We start from the raw sequence: 10,328 nt of genomic DNA on the forward strand, positions 1-10,328 counted from the left end.
GGTTTAGAAGCAGAGTGAAGATATACGCATAAAGGACCGCATAACATACGGAACATTTTTGTTCTACACAGTTATCCTCCTGTCTGTTAGTTAAAAATAAACAGTATTTATAGCAAAATTGAAATGATGAATATTTAATTGAGCTTTTATTTGAATATTCTTGATTGCAACGTGAAACGTAAGGATGTTGAAGTAAAAATAATAAAAATTTACAGACTTATATTATAGAGCTAAAAAACACAATTTCCTCAGCAGAAAGGTAAACTAAAAAAGCGAGGCAAAAATATACCAATCATCGCTTCAATACTTTGTCAAACTTACGTAAACCATTTCACGGTTATTCATAAACAACTTTTTCAATAATCAATAATAATAGGAAATTCTTGCCCCTGATGACGACGAAGAACGTTGTTCTGAGTAAAAAATAAATAAATAGTAATACACATTTTTTATGTTTATTCTTGTACTTGCATCAAAAGTAACTGCTTTGGTTACATAAATGTGCAGATGTTACGCGACAAACTAGCCTTTATACATTTATGTCTTGTAAGGATATAAAGTACACAGTGGTATAATACTCAACGATGTGCAGTGCCAATTATGTGGAAAACAAACAAAAAACCAAGAGAAACTCTTGCATCCTAGTTTTCTCTCTCACACATTCATTTATATTTCTTTCCCTATCAAAGCTACGAGTAGTACTACTTAGTGTCAATAAAGAGCGTAGGTTCCTCGTCGAAAATTATTTTACTTTACTTGAAGTGGTGCCTGTTATCGCCATGAGAGGTAAGAATATAAAGTCTCTACGTGGCGCTGAATTTTTGAGTGGTTTTGTTCCCAAAAAAAGCCTGCATCAAAATAATGGTCGAAGATATGCGTGTTAGGTAAAGTTCGTCGTTTCATCTCTCAGTTTAAGTGATTTACAATTAGAAGAGTGAAACGTACGGAACGAATGTAGGCAACGATGGAGACCATTGAATTTACAAGTGGCGCAAGCAGTCATTCATAAAGCTTTACTCCATGTTGTCATAATGACGTCAGATATGTAGGACCAAGTGCGGCGCACCTGTGATGGCAGCCACATACATAGGTGACACAAAGAAAAGACGAGCCGGTCTGAACTGCAGCGTGCCGGCCTGTGTGGCCGAGCGGTTCTAGGCGCTACAGTTTGGAACCGCGCGACCGCTGCAGTCGCAGGTTCGAATCCTGCCTCGGGCATGGACGTGTGTGATGTCCTTAGGTTAGTTAGGTTTAAGTAGTTCTAAGTTCTAGGGGACTGATGACCTCAGATGTGTAGTCCCATAGTGCTCAGAGCCATTTGAACCATTTTTGAACTGCAGCGTACTGAGGGTGCAATGGTGGGAGAAGATCATAGAGGGGATAGTTCTTTGCCACAGAAGACGCCATTTCAATTACGAAGGAGCAGTGGGACTTACATTGTTTGTTCGTCTATGAGTTTCTTTAGAAGTGATGAATCCGTTACTGCTACGCAGTGAACGTTTCGTGTACAATTCAATCTCGGTCGATACACAATTGTTCCGAGTCGTAACAGAATCCTCAGATGGGTCGAACACTGCATATCAACAGGAAACACAATGGATGAGAAGGATACGGACCCGAGACTCAATGTAACGATGCCAGAAAACGATGCAAGATGTCTCTACTTCCAACTTTTGTAATCGTTTTAGTATCAGTACAGGAATAATAACGATCTACATAACGACCTAAAATCATTTACCTTGGTCCAAAAAGGAGTCCAGTATTCTGGAACACACGTTCTCAATAAACTGCCAGAAATCATTAAAAATTTGGTTTCAGATAAAGCACCTTTTAACAGAGTTCGAAAGATATTTTGATAGGCAACTGCTTCTAATCGATAGGCGAATATCTTAACAGAGACTGTTGGACCAGATTAAGGGTAAATATGTCTGTTAGATTTCAGTTTTGGTAGCACTCGGTCACTGCAGTCAAGATTAGGTACTTTGTGTATGATAAATTTATTAAAAGTGCATTACTATGTTTCATTCTGATAGTGTATTAATTCTGTAAATGTTAGAAGTTCCAGTTAGCAATGTATTCACGTACTTCGACAACCTCCTGACAACTGATCACGGTAGTCAGTGTTATATACAAACGTTATATGTTTTTTACGTTGTACTTTCTGGCTTGTTCTACACCCAAGAGGATTATCTCATTCTAGGGTCTATGGAACGGAAACCAAATCTAATCTGATCTAATCTTAACAGTCAGAAGCCTAGGGGTGTTAGCTGGATGTCATGCTAGTGACCCTAGAGATCAATCGTGAATGGTTTAGATGAATTTTGCATACATTAAATTTCCGTCTGTACAAACAGCTTATTGCGCAACAACTGCAGCCAGTTGATTTTGGTGTACCCGAAGACTTTGCTTGCACAAGGCAAGTAACTTCGAGTGATAATGTGATTTATTGATGAGCAACGAACCTCATTTTCATTTGAACAAGATCGTCAATAGACAAAACATGCGTTACTGGGCTTCCGGACATCCACATCTTATTCAGCAGCGTCCTTTACACTCTGAAAAAGTCACACTCTGATGTGCTCTTGGCACTTTCAACGTTATTGTACCCTATTTGTTCGAAGTGAATGGGACCACAATCACTGTTAATTCTGCTCGATACAGCCATATTTTTGAAACTTTCTTGAAACGAGGACTGAGAAGACGAAAATCCATTTCAAAGATGTTTGGTTCCAGCAGGATATCCTTGCATCACACACCGTAAACCCTTCAATGGCAATTCTTCGACGCACGTTTCCCAGACATATTACCTCACGTTTTCACAATGTTCCTTGACCTCACAAATCTCCACAGTTATTAGTGTGGACTTTTTTCTGTGAGGATACCTCAAGAGCTGTGTCTATAACCTCAACCTTCGACCAGTTGAAGGAATGCAATTATTCAAGAAATTGTTTCAATCTCTGCAGAGACATTGGTCCGTATGATGCGGGTTTAGAAAAGAGATTTGAATCGTACATTCGAAATGAGTGCCATCACCACCATGACATTTTTCACAAGTAAGTCTGACATACATTAAATGCAATTAATTAGATTAGATTTAATGTCAACGAACGTACATTAAATTTTAAAACTGATCCAGTATCCATTATTTAAAGACCGTCCATTTTCCCGGTGTCACCATGTACAAGATGAACCTGCTACTTATCAAGTAAGCATGACAGTAGACATCGATCGACGTCAGGGATCCTCTGCTATGAGCGTAACCTGTCAGTATGGCCCACACGAAACTGTGTCTGAAATGCTCTTGAAACTTAAATGGGAATCCTTAGAAGAAAGGAGAAGTTATTGCTTGCTAAGTTCTGCTGGATTGATTAAGAGCACCAGTGTTTCGGGCAGACTCTGCAATAATTTTAGTCCTTTTATTGTATACACCTTCTAGGAAACATGAGCAAAAATTAAGACGAACTAGCGCACGCTTCGAGGTGGAGAGACAGTCGTTCTTCCCCAGCCCCATACGCTGACGGAAGAGGACAGAATTGGCGCGAAGTATCGCCTACCATGCGATATACAGTGGTATTGGGGTATACAAGTGTACGTTAACAGAGATGTCGTTGTGGGTACAAATAGGGATGCGTATTCGAAAAAGAGAAACGCATTTGTCTCTCTAATCACTGTACCTGCTGTTTCTGCACGGAGCATTGTTAATGGATCCCAAGTTAACATACGCAGGGCATTCGTTGGAGACGATCAGGAAGTCAAGCCAGCAGCCCTTTTTTTTGAGTCATCAGTCGTCTGTCTTGTTAGATGTAGCCTGCCACGAATTCCTTTTCTACGCTAACTTCCTCATCACGATGTAGCACTTTCACCCTACGTCCCCCGTTACTTGCTGGATATATTCCAATCTCTGTCTTGCTCTACACTTTTCATCCTCTAGAGCTCACTCTGGTACCATGAACATTATTCCCTGATGTCCTAACAAAAGTCCTGTCATCCTCTCCCTCCTTGTGGTCAATGTTTTCCATATATCCCTTTCTTCACCGATCATGTCATGGTGATTTTCTAAAAGTAAACTATCTTTGGCCTGCCCGGCTAGCCTCGTAGTCTGACGCGCTGCTTCCCGAGCAGGAAGGTGTTCGGTCCCTGGAAAGAATCCACCCAGTGGATTAGTGTCGAGATCCGGTGTGCCGGCCAGCGTGTGGATTGTTTTTAAGGAGGTTTTCCATCTACCTCGGCGAATGGGGGCTGGGTCCCCTTATTTTGCCTCGGTTACACTATTCGGATCTCCAGGCGGGGACTACTCAAGAGGACGGCGTTATTAGGAGAAAGAAAACTGGTGTTCTGCGGATCGAAGCGAGGAATGTCAGATCCCTTAATCGGGCAGGTAGGTTAGAAAACCTAAAAATGGAAATGGGTAGGTTAAAGTTAGATATAGTGGGGATTAGTTAAGTTCGGTGGCAGGAGGAACAAGACTTTTGGTCAGGTGAATACTGGGTTAAAAATACAAAATCAAATAGGGGTAATGCAGGAGTAGGTTGAATAATGATTAAAAAAATAGGAGTGCGGGTAAGCTACTACAAACAGCATAGTGAACGCATTATTGTGGCCAAGATAGACAAGAAGCCCACACCTACTACAGTAGTACAAGTTTATACGCCAACTAGTTCTGCAGATGATGAAGAAATTGATGAAATGTATGATGAGATAAAAGAAATTATTCAGGTAGTGAAGGGAGACGAAAATTTAATAGTCATGGGTGACTGGAATTCGAGAGTAGGAGAAGGAAGAGAAGGAAACATAGTAGGTGAATATGGATTGGGGGAAAGAAATGAAAGAGGAAGCCGTCTGGTAGAATTTTGCACAGAGCATAACTTAATCATAGCTAACACTTGGTTCAAGAATCATTAAAGAAGGTTGTACACATGGAAGAATCCTGGAAATACTAGAAGGTATCAGATAGATTATATAGTGGTAAGACAGAGATTTAGGAACCGGGTATTAAATTGTAAGACATTTCCAGGGGCAGATGTGGACTCTGACCACAATCTAGTGGTTATGACCTGTAGATTAAAACTGAAGAAACTGCAAAAAGGTGGGAATTTAAGGAGATGGGACCTGGACAAACTGATTAAACCAGAGGTTGTACAGAGTTTCAGGGAGAGCATAAGGAAACAACTGACAGAAATGGGGGGAAAAATACAGTAGAAGAAGAATGGGTAGCTTTGAGGGATGAAGTAGTGAAGGCAGCAGAGGATCAAGTAGGTAAACAGACGAGGGCTAGTAGCAGTCCTTGGGTAACAGAAGAAATATTGAATTTAATTGATGAAAGGAGAAAATATAAAAATGCAGTAAATGAAGCAGGCAAAAAGGAATACAAACGTCTCAAAAATGAGATCGACAGGAAGTGCAAAATGGCTAAGCAGGGATGGCTAGAGGACAAATGTAAGGATGTTGAGGCTTATCTCACTAGGTGTAAGATAGATACTGCCTACAGGAAAATTAAAGAGACCTTTGGAGATAAGAGAACCACTTGTATGAACATCAAGAGCTCAGATGGAAACCCAGTTCTAAGCAAGGAAGGGAAAGCAAAAAGGTGGAAGGAGTATATAGAGGGTCTATACAAGGGCGACTTACTTGAGGACAATATTATGGAAATGGAAGAGGATGTTGCTGAAGATGAAATCGGAGATATGATACTGCGTGAAGAGTTTGACAGAGCACTGAAAGTCCTGAGTCGAAACAAAGCCCCCGGAGTAGACAACATTCCATCAGAACTACTGACAGCCTTGAGAGAGCCAGTCTTGACAAAACTCTACCATCTGGTGAGCAAGATGTATGAGACAGGCTAAATACCCTCAGACTTCAAGAAGAACATAATAATTCCAATCCCAAAGAAAGCAGGTATTGACAGATGTGAAAATTACCGAACTATCAGTTTAATAAGCCACAGCTGCAAAATACTAACGCGAATTCTTTGCAGACGAATGGAAAAACTGATAGAAACCGACCTCGGGGAAGATCAGTTTGGATTCCGTCGAAATGTTGGAACACGGGAGGCATTACTGACCCTACGACTTATCTTAGAAGAAAGATTAAGGAAAGACAAACCTACGTTTCTAGCATTTGTAGACTTGGAGAAAGCTTTTGACAATGTTGATCGGAATACTCTCTTTCAAATTCTGAAGGTGGCAGAGGTAAAATACAGGGAGCGAATGGCTATTTACAATTTGTAGAGAAACCAGATGGCAGTTATAAGAGTCGAGGGGTATGAAAGGGAAGCAGTGGTTGGGAAGGGAGTGAGACAGGGTTGTAGCCTATCCCCGATGTTATTCAATCTGTATATTGAGCAAGCAGTAAAGGTAACAAAAGAAAAATTCAGAGTAGGTATTAAAATCCATGGAGAAGAAATAAAAACGTCGAGGTTCGCCGATGACATTGTAATTCTGTCAGAGACAGCAAAGAACTTGGAAGAGCTGTTGAACGGAATGGACAATGTCTTGAAAGGAGGACATAAGATGAACATCAACAAAAGCAAAACGAGGATAATGGAATGTAGTCGAATGAAGTTTGTGATGCTGACGGAATTGGATTAGGAAATGAGACACTTAAAGTAGTAAAGTAGTTTTGGTATTTGGGGAGTAAAATAACTGATGATGGTCGAAGTTGAGAGGATATAAAATGTAGACTGGCAATGGCAAGGAAAGCGTTTCTGAAGAAGAGAAATTTGTTATCATCGAGTATTGATTCAAGTGTCAGGAAGTCGTTTCTGAAAGTATTTGTATGGAGTGTAGCCATGTATGGAAGTGAAAAATGGACGATAAATAGTTTGGACAAGAAGAGAATAGAAGCTTTCGAAATGTGGTGCTACAGAAGAATACTGAAGATTAGATGGGTAGATCACATAACTAATGAGGAGGTATTGAATAGAATTGGGGAGAAGAGGAGTTTGTGGCACAACTTGACAAGAAGAAGGGACCGGGTGGTAGGACATGTTCTGAGGCATCAAGGGATCACAAATTTAGCGTTGGAGGGCAGCGTGGAGGGTAAAAATCGTAGAGGGAGACGAAGAGATGAATACACTAAGCAGATTCAGAATGATGTAGGTTGCAGTAAGTACTGGGAGATGAAGAAGGTTGCACATGATAGAGTAGCGTGGAGAGCTGCATCAAACCAGTCTCAGGACTGAAGGCCACAAAAACAACAACACTATTTTGGCAATTGCTGCACAAACACTGTCTCCCTGTACGCGTACACCATAATTATTCTACCACGCAAACATTTCGGGTGGGGTGGGGGGGGGCAACCGAAAAATAACCCTGGGTTCGGTGTGGGGAGGCGATGGGGTTGCGTGGACTGCCGTGGCCTGTTGTGGGGTTGTGAACTGCTACTAAGGGCTACAGTGGGACGATGCCTCCTGTCGTTTCCAGGTCTCCAGATTAAATACACAACACACAAGAAACCTTTACGTATCAGAGTAGAAACGTGTATAACTAGACAATAATTTTTCTGAGATTACATTTAGTTTGCTAGAGCCACCTCAAGTGTTGGTTGCTTTGTAAACTTTTCTTTCGTTGGTACAGGTGCTTCGAATGCTTATTTATTCGTCATTTACTACTCAACACGAATGTAGCAGCTCTTGTCATGTATTAGGAGCACGTCGAGGATTGATTCTGTCTTTGAATAATGAACAATTTCTTCATGCTTACTGGTAAAAGGAAAACGAATGTGCATGTGAAGGTGTAAGAAATAGTCAGTATGTATTCAGCAACCAGTACCTCGCAAATAACATTTTTAAAAAAGGAAAAAATTAAAGTGGCACTTGTCACCCATATACCTCAAATGGAAAACGCACATTTTGCCGTTAGCACCTGTCCACCATGATTATTCAACCACGCAAACATTTGAGATTACACTCATCTGGTACGCGACGTTTCCGGGGAATGTAATCACAAACAAAGCAAAACCAAAACACTAAATACTAGTTACTTACTTGCTGCGGCTACTTTGAAAGTGCAACGTGGAAGCGGACACAGGTCACAGGAGGACAAAATAGACTGCAAATACAGTTACGGCGGCGGTAGTAAGTGGGTACGTTGAGCGCACTCTTAGATAATTTTCCGTGGATAATTCTGCGAGCAAGCCCAACGCACCCAGAGAATGAAAATTCAAAAAGACTCTCGACAAGCCCCGAAAAGCCCTCCGAAAAGCTGCTTCAAAATCACACAACGAACTCTAGATCATAAAATTCATCATCGTTATTTAAGTTTTCTTCATTTGTCACATTTCCCGCCGGGAAATTTTTCCCATCGAGAATTCCGTATAAAAACGCTAGAATATCGTTAGTAATCAACACTTTCTCCTCGACGCACCCACAAAATGAAAATTCAAAAAAGACTATTGACGAACCCCCAAAAGGCTCCCTGAAAAGCTAGTTTAAAATTACACAACGAACTCCAGATCATGATATTCATTATCATTACTTTTTCTTTTCTTTGTCCCTTTATATTTTAGTTGAATATCACCATCTTTAAAAAATTGAAAGTCCTAGTTAATTATTATTATATTAAACCTTTCAGACAAAATAATTATATGTTTATTACTGAGCTCGATACAAATTTTCTCCCCTATCTAGTTTTCAAACGTTCACTATCAGTACTGTAATACAATTCCTTTACTTCTAGCTCACTAATCTTTTTAAAAAAATTGGAATTGCTTGCATTATTTAGCTTCTTCAGTAGAACCTCCTTTTATATAGATTAAAAAATGATTATATTAAAAATTTTCAACCAAAATTCTGTGCTACGAATCATATGTCAAATTCTTTTTACATACATAAGCGTATCATTCGGAATTTTATCAATAACAGATGCCCACAGCTTTCTGTGTAGCTAACACATTCATTCTCCTAGACATACTTATGACGTAGATAGGATAATTTTCAATAAAGTTGAATGGACTCACATTAACAGCGCCATTAAATTCTGTAGCTCTTTTAAAATCTAGGAAAGCATGATATGGTTTTAGGTAATTATTTTGTGCATCTGGATTCCACATTTCTTGAGGAAAAACTTAGTTTCTTCCATTTTTAATATAGATATTGTGTCATTTAACAAGATCGAATAAGGAAGAGCCAATTTACTGATTATTTTTCGTTTTCATCTGGAATACAATGAAGATGAAATAAGGCATATCAAATTCTGCAGAGTTATAGAAATTTGTAATAACTCAAAATTTCTCTTTACGTCCAATCCAGCAATCTCTACAATTTGTGGTTCAAAGAAAGATAGGGGAATTTTCGGATTTTTAAGTCTATCTTGTTCTAAATCAATCGAATATTCTGGTTCAAATTTAATGACAGGAACATGAATTTCCATAGATACTACAAAATTTTTTCCTTCTTTCGAAAGTGTTGTCACATCTGCTACTACAACTTGGGTACAATCTGCTCAACGGAGAACAGAATCTCCAGCACTTGATGACCATGAAAAAATTACTGTTAAATCTCCTCTCTTTAAAAAATCAACCAAATAATTATACTGGGTAAGTAACTTAATTTTCCTTACTTTTTATCTTTCCATTATTAAGAATATTTTTTCCATGGTTATCTCATTGGCTGGAGTTGAGGTCAATAGAATGAGAGCTGATGAAGAAATAAATGAAAATTCTATTCTAGACAAAATACTGTTTCCTCTCTTTATGGTGATAAAATCGAACATTTTTGCCCCAAAATTATAGATTGATTTTTTATTGGATTTTCCATCATAAGTTTGATAATCTGTACCATCAGTTCCAACAATACTGAAGTTCATATATAATTGGGCATGATTAGGCTGAACCCAACCATCTCCAATATTTATATTTATCTCTGTGTTGTTGTTGGGGAGATTTAAATTATTTTTAGTCTTCTCATTCACAGGGAATGAGAAAAACAGATAACTCTCGACTTTGTTCATGATTCACTTAAGAAAAAAAAATATTAAGAAATTTGTAAACTAACTGTTACATAAGCACTATTAAAGTCAATCAGTTTATCATTTTCATCAATTATAGTTATTTCTAAATCCTAAATCGGATCAAAAATTGGAATATGAACAGCAAAATGTGGTTCATGAAATAGTGGTTGCGAGATAAAATCCGAAAGATGTTCGGGCTCACATGCGGTTCCTCTTTGCCGAAATATCTTGGCTCAAACTCGTCTAGGGGATGAACCGTATGTGTCGCATTACACGCCCTAAATTATAAATTTGTGATCCTTTGGTTAAATTGTCTGCATGATGGCAAATTTGCGAAATACGAAGATAATGTTAACATATACTAACAGTAATAATAATATT

The sequence above is a fragment of the Schistocerca americana genome, chromosome 4, assembly GCF_021461395.2.
Source record: "Schistocerca americana isolate TAMUIC-IGC-003095 chromosome 4, iqSchAmer2.1, whole genome shotgun sequence".
NCBI lineage: Eukaryota > Metazoa > Arthropoda > Insecta > Orthoptera > Acrididae > Schistocerca > Schistocerca americana.